The 15,272-nt window shown below is 41.6% G+C and overlaps 1 long non-coding RNA gene across 1 annotated transcript in view; it reads right to left on the bottom strand.

Moving 5' to 3' along the window:
• Positions 1-5,702: 5,702 nt before the first annotated feature.
• The window catches only part of LOC123985172, a 23,654-nt gene continuing 14,084 nt past the window's right edge, over positions 5,703-15,272 (bottom strand). The window contains exon 3 of the long non-coding RNA XR_006828628.1: positions 5,703-5,720. This is a non-coding gene — a long non-coding RNA (uncharacterized LOC123985172). The remainder of the gene's footprint in view (positions 5,721-15,272) is intronic.

Below are 15,272 nucleotides of genomic sequence, written 5' to 3'. Positions count from 1 at the left end.
CTTGATGTGTTTCCATTGTTGGATAATGTTATTACCAATTCACTATGTATATATACCCTTAAGTTCCCCTAATCCTCTCTGCTGGTCCTGCAATGAATGTTAAGTAGGGATGCTATGATAATACTACTGATTATTTTTCTGAATACAAAACACAGTGTATTTGTGAAGTAGAATGCTGCTCTCAACAACTACTGACCACTTTGAGTGATTTTTTTAGCAAATAGATGAAAATTAGTGAAATATGAAACATTTCTGGGACCAAAATTTTCATTGCAAAAACAATTTCCTCATTTAAAGAGATTTTTTAAAAACCTTTTTTTAACTCAACCAAGAAAACACAACACACAAATATCAAACACAAATATGAGTGTGCTCCTAAAATTGAATACCTACATTTAAAAAAAATGTCTTTATTTATTTATTTACTGAACATTCCTGAACATTTTCCTTGAAACTTGAAAAACCTGCAAAGTTTAACAAAATATTTCACTTTTTGTGTTTGTGCTCATGAAATCCCTCATGCTCTTGTGTAACTTAAAAAATATATTAGTGCCCCCCTGGAAATAAATGTCATTATAATAACCATTACCTTCTTTTTTCAAGTGATTAGATTTTGTCCTTTTTGTTTTTTATTTTTTAGCACTGCCAAATGTTTGTGAAATAAGTAAAGATTTGTATCAATTTCAGATAAGCTTAGTACAGACATGTCTGCCTTCTGAAGCTGTTTGGTTCCTACCTGGTCTTCAAATTAAATGATTTTGGCTGCCCACCAAGACAAGTTGTTCCCTATTACCCAACAGAAGTCAAACCGCCCTCACAGTAGTACACAACTCTCTTCACTCGTCCTCCAAATGCTAAAAGAGTAAGTGTGTGTGTGTATGTGAAGGAATGCACAGACATATTTTACAACAGGGACTGAATCTGTGGGATTTCACCAGTTGCTTATGAAAAATGTGCATAAGTGTACATGAATTTGCATGCATGAGTAGTGTGTGTGTCAATGCAAATACACGGGTCACTCAGGGAACAATATCTCTCCAATTTAACACAGCAAGTACAAGCTGAAATCGGGGTTGACACCGTGACATTAATTTGCAACCGAAGGCTCAGTCTAAAGGATAGGTATAATATTCATGCTGAATACCTGCAACATCCTTACAGTCAAATGGAGAAGGCTGTGCTAAATGGAAATTGATACAGACATTAGAGTTGCTGAGATAGCACTGGAAGAGAGAAAAACCTTCGGTCTTCAACACTGCACCAGGCAGGATTTTTACCAATTGACAATTGTAGTCACTCACTCACACACTCAATCACTCATTCAGCAATGTTTGCTGGATGGTGGGTGACACTCAGGTTGTGAACCACATGGGTAGTGCACCGCGGAGAGACTGTCCCCCACTAGTAGTGTGTGATGGGTGTGAAAGCCTATTTGGTTGTAATATTCCTTTTAATTTAAAATACATTCTACAATGTGTTACTCAGTTTGGACAGCACAAGTTTGTGTGTGTGTGTGTGTGTGTGTGTGTGTGTGTGTGTGTGTGTGTGTATTTGTAGATATTGGTACATAAACTGTGAACAGATACACTTTAGCACCATCACTTAATGATATTGTAAGCGTTATCAACTACCTGCAGCTGTTGTCATGACAAACAGCCTTTTAAAAGATGTGCGAGAATCTGTCTTTCACATGATTTCTTTTTCTGACATTTCACATTCTGTCATTCTTCATCCCTCTCTCTGTATTTGAGTTTAATTTTCCTCTTCTGTCCCTCTTTCTCCGCTTCACTCGCTCAAAACATCTCATCTCTCTTCCTCAACATTTTTCTCCCCCTTACCCGACCGCTCTGACATAAAGTCTACTGCAGGTGTTCCAATTTATGTGTGTGTTTTTGTTCATGGGGATATGTGTGTAAGTGTGCAGCAATTCTCCCATCTTTGAGAATACCGCAGCACCAAACCAAGCATGCCCATGGCTACACTTATCTTAGCTTCCTGTCCACTCCAATAGGATGCAGCCTGCTCTTTATCCCTAAACAGGGAGTATGTAAATTTTAGAAGTTGTTGGGGTTTTATTTTCACTGACCCCACTGTGCAGCTTTGCACCGTGAACAAGGTGTAATAGACTATGGGTTGCTCAAAAAATAAAATAGTTGAAAGAGAGGAAAGACTGAATGAATTTGTGAAAATAAATAAAACTGCTGCGTTTCAGAGTTTGAAAATGAAGACGAAAAGGAATTCATGATGTTACTGAGCAGCACATTTGTGATACAGACTTTGCTCAAAAGAAATGCCCTATTTTAAAATTTCCTGGAAGTCATTACACAGTGAATCAGCTCCACCGTCCCAGGCAGGGTGACTTGATGGTAAATTATTGCACAAAACTGATCAGCAGCTATGTGTCCTGGAGGAATGTAATGGATCCAGTCAGTTATGGACAGTCTGTATGCTCGGTCTGACCTTTTCCTCATTCCAAATTCCTCAAATGATCTGAACTATAACTATGCTGAATTCACTGTAAAGCAGCAGAATGTGGTCATGCAGATGACTCATTAAATTTGAAGTGGTTCTCACTTTTCCAGTAACTCTCTTCCTGCATGTTCTGCATACTGAGTTGCCATTTTCAATTAATTTCCCCTCGGCACTCTTAACGGTCAGAATGACACCACGAGAGCAAAAAAGTTAGAAAAACATGTCATTGCTTTCTGCTATCGTGTTACTTTTACCTGCAGTTTACTGAACACATAATGTCCCCTGTGCTTAGTGTTGTGTATTTTTACCTGGCAATGTGCTAGACCACCCTTCGGGAGTCTGTTCAATCAAACCTTGAATATTCAACATGTATGTTGTTCTGATACTAGAAGTGTTGCCAACATTGTCACTATGAAATAAGGGACAAAAAGTGGCCTGCTGCAGCAGGGCATGGATGATTTTGAATAAATATACAGTATACTGTTTTAAGCAATTTGTCATGATGATAGCTAATCTCTTAATTAAATATTTGGTAGGTTTAATAATAGTTTATTTACAGCAGGTACCTTTAACACAGTCCTTTAATTGAACCCCTACCTGTTACCTAGGGCTGACCTGGTATAGTCGAAGATTCGATGCTTTGATGGGCGGAGCTTGATTCAACTGTCCATCTCATAGTCGAAGCTTCGCAGCAAAACAAGGATCGTGCCATTTTGGCGATATGGGGGTGCTCAACATCTGATTTTACATAGAACTACCAGTTTTCTCCCAATAAGTTAATGTACAGCCTATACATTTCAACTTTTAATGCTGTAAATAAACATGTAAAATGAATAACTTTCCTAAATTGTAACCCTAATCCTGGGTCGTCAATGCGCATGTGTAGGCGTAGCGTGTATGTGTGCAGTGGCATAAGAGACGGAGCCCCAGCTTCACTGAGTAGTATGTTGCTGCAGTACTGGAGGCTGCAGTTTCAGGACCACAATCCTAGGACCGGAACTGCATTTCTAGGACCCTTGTTTACTTTGATACTGATAGCTAGCTAGCTATGTTACTCTTGACAGCCCCCTGAAGCTAATTACCCTTACCACAACCATCACCGAGTGTGTGCCTAAACTTAAGTTATTGATTATATGCATGTCGACCGGTTAACCCTACAGCTGCGCACATAGGCTTCACGGCCAATGTGCTAGCAGACAGGGTTAACCTCCTTTGTGCTGCTGTGCATTACCACCACCACTCCACTTGATGGCGCTGTCGCAAAAGAACTACAGTCCTAGAACTGCGGTCCCAGGATTGCAGGGGTCCTGAAACTGCAGCCTCCAGTACTGCAGGTACCTAATATTGGCTTCACTGGTGTTGTGCCGAGTTGTCGGCACCTCGCGAGACTTTCGGATAATTTATCAACGTTGATGAACCACACAAAGAATATTTTATTGTTTTTAAACAGCCGGCTACTTGAAGTAGGCCCGCGAAGCATCGCGACGTGCATGCAGTTGTCAGCAGCACGGAATGCACGCTAAACTCTGCACAAGACCGGTGAATGACAGGAGATCAGAGAGAGAGAGACAGAGAAAAGGGTCTTCAAAAAGCCTCAGTTTAGCTGGAAATTTACAGTTTAAGTTGAATGAAAAGAGACTGCAGCTCTGCAGCTTCTCAAGATTAAAGCGGAGCTACCATGTGTACCAGTTTCCCTTGTTTGAGGCGTCTGTGGTAACAGAGTAAAACACAGACTCACCTTCAGTCGGGGATAGAGCATCCAGAATATCCCAAACAGTGATCATCTCAGCTTTCATTCTTATCAAGTGCATCTTCTTCACAACATTTGAGTCATGAAACAAAGCACCGTTTAGCTTAACAAAACAGTCGGTACTGTTGTAGCTGAGTCCATGTTTTGACAGTGTGATACGAGGCTTCACTTGCCCCTATTATTGTTTTATTTTCACAGTAGCTGCACATAATGTTTCTTAACGTATAATGAGGCATGTGAGGGGGGGCTGTGATTGGATGATGACAGATGTCGGTGACCAATGTCAAGTGTTGTGATCATTGCTGTTGTTGCATCAGTCAGTGGTTAGATCAGCGTAGTAGTCAAAAAACGGGACAAGAGTTGTCACTTATGAGACAAATCAATTAGGCCTAATATGAGGGACATCCCGGCTAATACGGGACAGTTGGCAACCCTAGATACTAGCCTTGGAGATAAATACATGCTTTAGGCTTAAAAGCACATTTTACTACTTATAAACATTAAAACAAGAGTCTATAGCCATGCTAGTGGCGTTGTGAGGCTGTCCAATACACACAAGTGTTTTGAGCTAAATGCTAACATCAGTATGCTAACATGGTCACAGTGACAATGCTAACAAGCATTGATGATCAGCAGGTGATTAGTTCACCATGAAAGTTTAGAGTGTTAGCATACTAATTAGCATTAAACACTAAGTAGAGCTGAGGTTAATTTCATTAGTTTGGCAGGTGTTTGGTCACAAACTAATGTATTGGGCGAACTGAAATTTTGCTCGTAATGACACTAGATTAAAAAGCCATCAAAGTCAAAGCAGAATTTATCCTCCAGGGACCTTGAATGTCTGTGGCAAATTTCAATGCAACCCTTTCAATAACTTTGAAGAGATTCATTTAGAAGCAAAAATGTCAACATCAGTGTAGTGCTACTACAACTCAGTGGCTCACCAAAGTCATTACGACTCATCATCTGGGGATCATGAATGTCTGTATAACATTTTATTGCAATCCATTCAATAGCAGGGACAGACGGACCCGCCGACAAACCGACATCTGTAGAGTTATACTGCTAGTGTGAATTCAAATAAATTTACCACGCAGATAACTTTCCTCTGTGAAGAGTAAATTGCACCAATTGCTAAACAATTTACAATACCAGTTACACCTGACTATAAAAAGTAAAGATCAAAATGTAACTCTCATGAGTCAGTTACAGGGGGTCATCCTCTATAATACCCCCTATACTATACAAGCAGCTTATCTAGACTTATCTAGGCTTATCTAGAGCACCCAGAAACAGATGTGGGAACAGCAATGATGTCAACATGCTGAAGCTGCACTCACTATCCAATACCAAACCAGTGGCATCTTTCTTTCAATGTAAGTCTTAAAATTACATGAGGAAGTTAAAAAGTGTCTTCTTACATGCTACTACTGTAGTAAACCAACATGTTTACATGGAACACTGCACTGGCCTCACATCATTTGAACTGGATTCACATCTGTAAAGAGAAGAATTTATTCTCCGGTTTCCCTGCTCAAAGAAAAAGAACAATAAAAGTGCAAGGACATGGCATGCTGGAATATTCTTTCTGCCTTAAATATGTATGTGGTCTGTGCTTGTCCTTGACCCCCTTTTAGGTTCCTCCAATCCAGAACAACTCAGCCATCTGCCTCTGTTTCTCATTCTTACACACACACGTACTTCAACACAGTTAGACATATAGGAAAACCACCAACTAACACAGACAATCCACTATTGGCCTGAGGACGACAGAGACTTGTATGGTGGTGATCTACAAGGGCAATTCTCCATTTGGAGCAGCGCAATAAACATGCTTTTGATTTGAACAGCTGGCGATAAAATGTGAGGCTCGGGGATTGAAGAGATGAATCCTTTCTCGACAGACCTTTTCCAGGCTTCTCTGGCACTAAATTACTGGGTTTGGAACCGGCCAGGGAAGACTGGAGGGATCTACATGTATTTCACTGTGAAATGAAAAGGCTTGGGAAAAAATAAACAAATTACACAGAAGAGGGAATAACAGAGAAAATCTAACAGGAGGAAGAAGGGATGAAATATAGTGTGCAAATGTAAAGAATCGTCATTTAGGTAATTTTGAGAGAAAAAAACTGCTCACCTGCAAACAGACTATTTGTTTCTTAAATTCAAGAAATGCAGAACTCCAAAAAATTACTATCAAAAAGTACTTGTAAAAGCATTTCACCCAGTGAGCAACAGCCACAGGATGCAACACTCATACAATAAGAATTCATTTTGATTACCTGAAATTGTTTTGCACTTCCTACTTCATCAGCCCCACTTAATCTGAAAATCACACAATAGTACAGTAGTGCTAAACATTCAGTTTTTCATTTATTATATTCACTCTTCTAAACAAATGTGAGCAAGAAATAAACTTTGCAATAGCCAGCCCCAATTTTAGCTTTGCTCACCTTTTTTTCCCCTGACAGTGAGCCTAATACTCCATAGTACAAACCAAATACAGACCTCAATTTAAATCCAATCTTGCCACACCATCAGCTCATAAAACTCTTAAAAAAGTCCTGTCAACATGATTGCATTATAAAAATGAGCTCACTACATCAGTACAGAGTGTAGAATGAAATGATACTTTGACCTCTGAATTTGTAACATTTGTTGTCTAAAGGGAAATAATTTTGCAAAGTGGTGCAATGTAGCCATTGCCATAATCACACACAACACTGAGCACTGAAACAAGTTAAGATTCACATCAACTTAGCAACATTCATCCATAGTTTGATGATCTACCACATTGTGTTGCTACTGAATTGTTCTCTGTCAAATAAGACATTGAGTACAATCATGATATTCACTGCCACAAAGCATTATCCTCTCCAGCAATGTATGAAAGTCTCAAATTGAATCAAACGCACTTGACCTAACACGTTCTCCATTATGAATATTGCACAAATGATTTGCACTGATTAGCCTATTTCCCTGTGTGCAATCCACCTTTTTCTCCTCACCACTTACTGTAAGAGGTATTTAAATTTATATAAGCCTTCTCAAACCAAAGAAACAATTATTGTCCGTATTTATATTCTTTTCTTCCAAAGGACCAATCAGGTATGAATTCATCTGGACCAGCAGAAATACCTCAGCATGTCCCTCAAAACCCAACAGTTCGCACATTAAAAATACCCAAACCATGCTGTGCAGCTCTCGGGTTATAAAATCGACACAGAATGGAAAGAACCACAATGGCTCCTTCTTCTCAACACATTTCCAACTCTGATTACAATAGAGGGTTTGCCGTTCCCCTCTGTGCTGCCTCTTTCCTCCTTTCAGCCCTAGTTGCTACATTCATCAGAACGACGCAACCTCTCAAAGGGGAATCAAGAGTTATGAATGGACATTGAATGGAGGAAAACAGATGTGTTCTCATTTAAACATGGAAAGAATTTTGGCTGCACAAGTATGTTTTCTGTCAGATGTTTCCAAGAACTGAAATACATTTGTAGATGTGCATTTTTATGTAATATGTATCATTGGTTCCCAACAGTCATGAACTCAGTCTCCCTAAACACATATATTTCCATTTAAATTTTGACAGCCTTTACTTCCTTTACCCCCCGTGACCCGACCCCGGATAAGCGGGTGAAGATGGATGGAATTCCTTTACGTATGCACACCTAGGGGCTAGTGTGGCAGGCCCTCAAAAACACTGGTGGTTAAACACACTGAGCTGCAGCACACACCGTGACAAGATGCCCGCCAGCTGACTCCTCTCGTCCCCATCCTCCCTACCGAACGTTAGATACCCTCCAGGCAGTCAGTGGAATTCAAGTTCTTACTGTGATTTCAGAGATGAGTCGCACTTGAGTCGCATACAAAGTGACTTCAGACTTGACTTGAGTCTCATCCTCAAAAGACTTCAGACTTGAATCTGACTTGAGGTGCAGGACTCATGAACAATGTTAATTTTTAGGAATCGTCTGATGAGCTTGCTGTTATTCCATTGCTGCTGTGCCATTCATTATAAACTTTGGCTTTAAAACTTCATACAAGGCCCAAAGAAACGCTGAACGTAAAATAGGTTAGTAACCTGAGGTTAGTAAACATTAGGGGTGTAACGAGAACTCGTGCCACTAGATCTGGCGAGATTAAATTGTGTCGAGATTTCTTGTCAGATAAAAAGCTGTCTCGCGAGACTCACACAATTGACTTTTTTTGTTAAGCCACACAATAATTTTCTCATGCAGTGAAATGTGTAACTGATAAGATAAACTCCCGAAGCGAATTAACTCCACCCAACTGATGCCACACCGGCGTACTGCCTGCGCTGTGAGTCCAGACAGCTGTGACGAGTGGTAACGTAGCTGGTAGAGACTTCCACAAACATCTAAAAACTGAAGCGCAAACTTGCTCTTTTTAGGACTGAACACTTTATGAGTTGCTAAAGTTAACATGTGTGTGGATTTGTAGTGAGATTTCTGCCTGATCACAAGTGTTTCAGTTACTTTTGGTTTCATATGCAACATACAGTCCCAAACTGCATCGGTCAAACAGTCTGAAGGGGATGACTTTTTGTCCTTTTGTGATTCTACTTCCTTCTTCACTGTGGCCGGCATAAGTTCCCTCATCCCACAAAGACCATTTCAGAATAAGAGTGTTTTGCCTGAGTAATTTTGCTGACATGTTAGATTTTGTTGATTTAGTGATTAGTGCTTGCTTTATGTACTTCTATAATTAATTAGGCTTTCTAGTTAAATTGTTTCTTTTTTGTCTGTTTTAACAGTGTTTATTGTTGATATACGATCGGGAGTCGTACAGGGTATTTTATTTTGGAAATTGACTGGATTCTCGCTGTTTTATGTCAGACTTCCTGCCCGGTTCATCTGCTCAGTGCTGCTTGACGGATGCTGCGCAAAAATACACTGGTTGCTTCTCTGGAGACACTTCTGGGACGCGCTGCAGCGCTACTGGAGTGAGCACAGACTAGAATGGCTGTGATCTGCTCCGGCAGCCGCAACTCAGACAGACTCAGTGAGTTCGGGGTCATGTAAATTTGGTATTAAATGACTTGGTAGCAGGTGGGCAGCGTGATGAAGCTCCGCCCTCATCTTGAAAACTACTACTTTAATGATCAGTCCAAAAAGTCAGTAGATGAACATGGCAAAAACTATACCTGGTTTGGTACCTGTTACATCAACAAATAGGGTTTGTCCCATAGACTAGGGGTTTTCAAAGTGGTGGTTTGTGTGAACAAGGTGGCCTGGGGTTGAGTCAAATTCCCGGCCTGAATTCTTGTGCCAGTCCACCCCTGGCTCCAATCTAGGTTGTGAAGCTGGTTTGGGAACATGTACAGCTGAACTGAAGCCATGCTTACTGGCTGAAGCATTTTTGATTTGGATCACACTACCTTGCTTATCAGGACCCTTCCTACTCTGCTTCTGATTGGCTTCGGTTCAGCTGTATATCCCCATAGCAGCTTAGCAACATGGACTGGAGCAAGAGTTTCAGAGTGGAGAGCTATTAATCTGTAACAAATGTACCTTTCATCCATAAAGTTTTAACTGAGTTCTGTCTCTACATCACAGTAACAACTTCATGTCCATTGACTGCCTGGAGGGTAGCTAGTGTTTGGAAGGGAGAGTATAAGCAGCAGGCGGACGTCTTGTCACTGTGTGCTACAGCTCAGTGTGCTTTTCCACTGGTGTTTTTGAGGTCATATCTGACTAGTCGCTAGGTGAGCATTATGACGCGCATTTTGCTGTGTCGTTACAGGGATCAAAGGGAAAAGGCTAGACTACAAACAAGCTGTTTTCAGGCAGTTCAGTCCATTTCGGGTGGACTGGGCTTTTTCACTTTGCAAACCTATTACATGCACAAAAAAGATATATAACTTAATAAAGGAGAGGGGAAAAGCCAAAAAGCATAATATGACCTCTTTAAGTTATCTGGTGCATAGGTCTACTACTGTGTGTTCTTGTATTATACTGTATGTCTGTGTTACATTGTCTTTGATGCGTTGTGTGTTTTTATACGCCTGCTGCAACACAAATTGCCCACTTGGGATAAATAATAAATAGGCTGACTGATTGGCGTCACTTTTTAACGCACTCTAGTTAGCAATAACCATTATGCAACGTCTGGTTAAACTTTCAAAATAAAACACATGGTTAACGTTATGAAACACTCACAGTTTGGTTAGGTTTATGCACCAAAACTACTTGGTTAGGTTTAGGAAAACATCATGGTTTTGGTGAACATAAATGGTTTAGTTATGTAAGTTAAGTCGTACTAACTTGTTTATATGGCTGAAGCTATGGCAAATCTGCAGAATCATGGGTATCTGAATGTCAGACCTCAATAAATCCTTAGGAGTAACATCCACTAGGGACACTTTTTTGGTAGCTCTCTAGCGTCCAATATTCTGTTGGGTCTACTACTCCAGCATATACCTCCTTACTATATTTATACTACATATACTATATTCACCTTAAAAACTGTTTTCATCCCCTTGCCTTCATGAGTAATCGAGGAATTTAGAAGCAGTTTGGGGTTGTATTTATTTTGCATGACAAATTATGGTGTAGTTAATGTAATGTAATGTAGATAGGCAGGTCTGACTTACTGGAGTGTGAAAGGTACCCTGGCAGGCAGCGAGCAAACAGCTAGCCAAGTTGACAGCTGGTGGTTCTACACTGAGTGAACTCACAATGGAATGAAGACTATTTTGTAGTCTCAACTTAAATTTGACTCTATTATTAAATGCTATTTTCAATCATGACTCCTGAGCAATTGTTATTTACTTAATTTACTGTCATATTTTATCCTTGGGAGCAATTCGACCCCAGCAATTTAAACCTCCAGGAAATGATTATAATTAAAAAAACTTGCCACGTTTATGTGTCAAGTACTTTGTTTCTTTGTTGACTACCTAAATAGACTTTTAAATAAAATATAACTTCCCTGATACCCCCTTTGTACATCCTGAAACTTTTGTGTTTTAATGGTTTGATAATATTTATATAAGCACAGATTTTTTTCAAGTTATTTTAAACATTTGGAAAGAAAAACTATTTCTGTTATCAAGGATAGTAACATTTATTATGTTCAGGGTCAATTCGACCCCAGAAAATCATCAGAAAAGAGTGAAAAGAGGAACTGCAGCAATGTGCAGTATGACAAAAATACGTTTGTTTTTTTATGAAACCATGTAAACCTGTTCTAGTACAATCCCTAAATAAGATTTTGAACCTGAAAATTAGCATAGTATGACATCTTTAAACCAATGCACTAGGTGAAGCAAGTTACAAGTGTTCACCACAGCCGCACAAGGCCTACAGATAGTACAAAGCACATTGACCCTAGCACCGTAATACCATAACGCCACTACCCAACAAGACATTATGTATCTGTTTTTGGCTGGGCATCTGCGCCACCACAAGGCCTATAATCAATAATCAATCAATTTGCACTACAATAGAAATATTGCACTGCAGATATGATATATTTCACTGGAGAAAAAAACCTCAGATAAGATACATTGCACTTCAATACATTTTAAAACTATTGAAATAGGGGCAATAGGGCACAGGCAATGTCTACTATGGGTTGAGGGGATGGGCTCTATCTGAGCGATGGCTGTTGCTTTGTAAGCACTGCTTAATGAATATATGATTTGGGTTGGGCTGATAGACGATGCCATTGTCCATCGGCGATGGCTGACAGATCACGAAGTTGAGCAGGTATTGTGATTGTAAACCCCCCCACTGGCTAAAAAAACGTCTCGGGTTACGTATGTAACCCTTGTTCCCCAAGAAGGGGAACGAGACACTGTGTCGTCGACGGCTGAAATCATGAATGAAACTACTCCAATCCTATTGGCGTTGCTAGAACGGTAGCGTGTGACGGCGTAACTGGAGGCGTATATAAGCACACCAGACACATTAGCTCTTTGCTATGAAGCAAGGCACTCCAGTGCTTGCTCTTGCTATCAGGTCGCAAAGAAGAAAACTGGAGCCTTTCTCCCTTTAGTAACAACAGTGACTGAGAAAAGGGAAGTGCAACGTCCTTCCATCTGCAAAACACAGAGCTTAACAATGCTATAAGCAATATATTGAATAATGATTAAAAGAAAGATATTTGGTATTAAACATGATATGATGATGATTGAAAATCAGGATATTTCATTGATATTGAAGATTAATAAATTGAATTGATCTTCCGATTGTAAAATACATATGGTTAAAGAAAGGAGAATTAGGATAAAGGTTAAATAGCTGTGCAAAAGGTCACTAAGTTTGGGTGAAGACATCATGACTATGAGTCATTGGGAGAGAAGGGTCAGCAAGGGGAAATGAAATGGCCAAATAAGGACATCTCTGGCCCAACTGAATTTAAGGATGAACAAGTTTTGTGGCAATAGTCACATAGACAGGAAAAGGGTTGTGGCTGATTTGACAAAGTAACTCAGCTACGGAGTAGGATATAAAGAGGAGTCAGAGAGAGATCGGGGTTATTCCTCGGCAGATCTCGGAGGCATCAGACTCAGAGCAAGACCATCACCGCACCGGACCAAGAGCCCAAGGCAAGAGATGGGGATTTGAACAGCAAACAGCTAGAGAACACTTCAGAGATTTCTTCAGGGGATTTCAAGAGATCGAGCCACAGAGGGTAACCACAACGACCAAACCAACTGAAGAATCATCGGACTCTGAAGATTTTCTCTCTCTCAAACTGCAACGAAGACTGAAGACTTTTGAAGACAATTTGAGGGCTTTGGACAAAGCCTCAGGTTTCCACCAGAGTCAACAACCCAGCAGCGGAGGAAGGATTTTCACTGCAGACCAATCCTTCCCCTTCCTTTCTCTCCAAAAAGAAGACTCAAGCTCAGCTATCATAATCAGGTTTTGAATTTTAGAAATTTTATCAGTTTACTCAAGTTTTAATCAGTTTAAGTTGTATGCTTGCCCTTGCTTAATTTCACAATAAAATATATAATCACTGCATTTAAAGTACAAGTAGTAGACACTGAATTTATTTCTTCACTAAGGTAGTAATTCATTACGTAAAGTGTGTATAACATCTTTAAGGTTCTTATAGGTTGCTCTAGCCAACGAAATTAACTTATCCTTGGGGCCTATGTTCCTGGCCACTAAACACAATCCTAGCAACTATACCAAGTGCACTGATCAATGAGAAGAGAGCTGTCGTTAACGGGCATGGCTGGGGTGGTATTTGGCTCTAGGGCTATTCAGTCAGGTGCCATTTCAGAGTAAGCAGGGTAAGCATCCTTGTCAGGACTGACAATACGGCCACGCGGTCGAAGAAATTATGCTCCTGCCAGGAGCCTCTCGCAAAGTGGCCGTCCATGACCGCATCCCACCCCATGAGTGAGGCGTCTGTCGAAATAATTGTCTGGCGACATGACGCTCCCAACACGGGACCCTGGGACAGGAACCAAGGTTTCCTCCATACTGACAGGGAACGAAGGCACATGCTCGTAACCCGTATCAGACGGAACGGATTTCCCCTCGGGGAGAATCCCTTGGATTTTAACCACCACTGCAGGGCTCTCATGTGCATCAGGCCAGACGGGATTACGCTGGACGCTGCCACCATGAAACCCAACACCCTCTGAAAGTGTTTCACAGTGATGGTGCGGCCTAGCTTCACTCTGGTCACTGTGGACAAAATGGAACAGACGTGTGCAAGAAAAAGGTGGGCCCGCATCGTAGTTGAGTCCCACACCACCCCTAGGAACGTAGTCCGTTGGGCGGGCGTCAGCAGGCTCTTCTTCGCGTTGAGCTGCAGCCCCAAACGCTGAAGGTGGGCGAGGACGACATCTCGATGCCGAACCGCTAACTCTCACGACTGAGCCAGAATGAGCCAGTCGTCGATGTAGTTCAGTATGCGGCTGCCCTGGAGCCTCATCGGGGCCAGAGCTGCATCCATGCACTTGGTGAACGTGCGAGGGGAGAGTGCTAGGCCGAACGGAAGAACCCGATACTGGTACGCCGCGCCCCCGAAGGCGAACCTCAGGAACTTCCTGTGAGAGGGACGGATGGAGATGTGGAAATATGCGTCTCACAGATCTATCGTGACAAACCAATCCTGGGATTGGATGTGACTGACGATGGCGGGGATGGTGAGCATCTTGAACTTGAATATCCTCAGAGATTGGTTCAGGGACCGCAGATCTAAAATCGGACGCAATCCTCCGTTCTTTTTGGGAACTATGAAGTACCAGCTGTAGAACCCGGACTCCCTGACTGGCGGGGAAATAAGTTCTATGGCCCCTTTTTCCAGCCACAGGTACCAATGGCGGGGGCCGTCTCCTTCGTGACTCGGAGTGACAATTCCGTAGCTCTGCGGAGCTCAGCGACATCCTCCTCAGAGGGGCCCCCTCCTGAGTCCATGTCCCTCAGCAGGTCGGCCTGGTATGCTTGCAAAACTGCGATCGTGTGCAGGCTTGCACCAGCCCGGCCCGCCTCCATGTAAGCCTTGCCCACCAGAGCAGATGTCACGCGACATGGCTTGGTGGGCAGCGCCGGCTCTTTAATAGCCGGCTCTTTAATAGATTCTGTTGGGCCCCATTTGATCTCTGTTTTCAACAGCTCCCTATCTACTGGTTGTGTCCCTGATTATTTTAAAACGGCTTGCGTGAACCCACTTTTAAAGAAACCTGGTTTAGATCCCTCCCTCCCACATAATTTTAGACCAATTTCAAAACTGCCTTTTATTGCAAAGATTCTAGAAAGAATTGTGTCCAAACAGCTGCTCACTGTGCTGGAAAATAACAAATTATTTGAAAAGTTTCAGTCTGGTTTTAGGAAGTACCACAGCACTGAGACTGCCCTGCTTAAAGTCACCAATGACCTTTTAATGTCTGCTGATGAAGGTATGTGCTCAGTCCTTGTACTCCTGGACCTTAGCGCTGCTTTTGACACCATTGATCACAACATCATGTTAGACAGACTGAGGCACTGGGTGGGGATCTCTGGTACTGCTCTAGAATGGTTTTCATCCTACCTGTCAAATAGGAAGTTTTGCGTGTCTG

Source organism: Micropterus dolomieu, linkage group LG16 (assembly GCF_021292245.1).
Source record: "Micropterus dolomieu isolate WLL.071019.BEF.003 ecotype Adirondacks linkage group LG16, ASM2129224v1, whole genome shotgun sequence".
In the NCBI taxonomy this organism is placed as follows: domain Eukaryota; kingdom Metazoa; phylum Chordata; class Actinopteri; order Centrarchiformes; family Centrarchidae; genus Micropterus; species Micropterus dolomieu.
The sequence above is the reverse complement of the archived record's forward strand: the minus strand, read 5'-3'. Positions and strand labels throughout refer to the sequence as shown.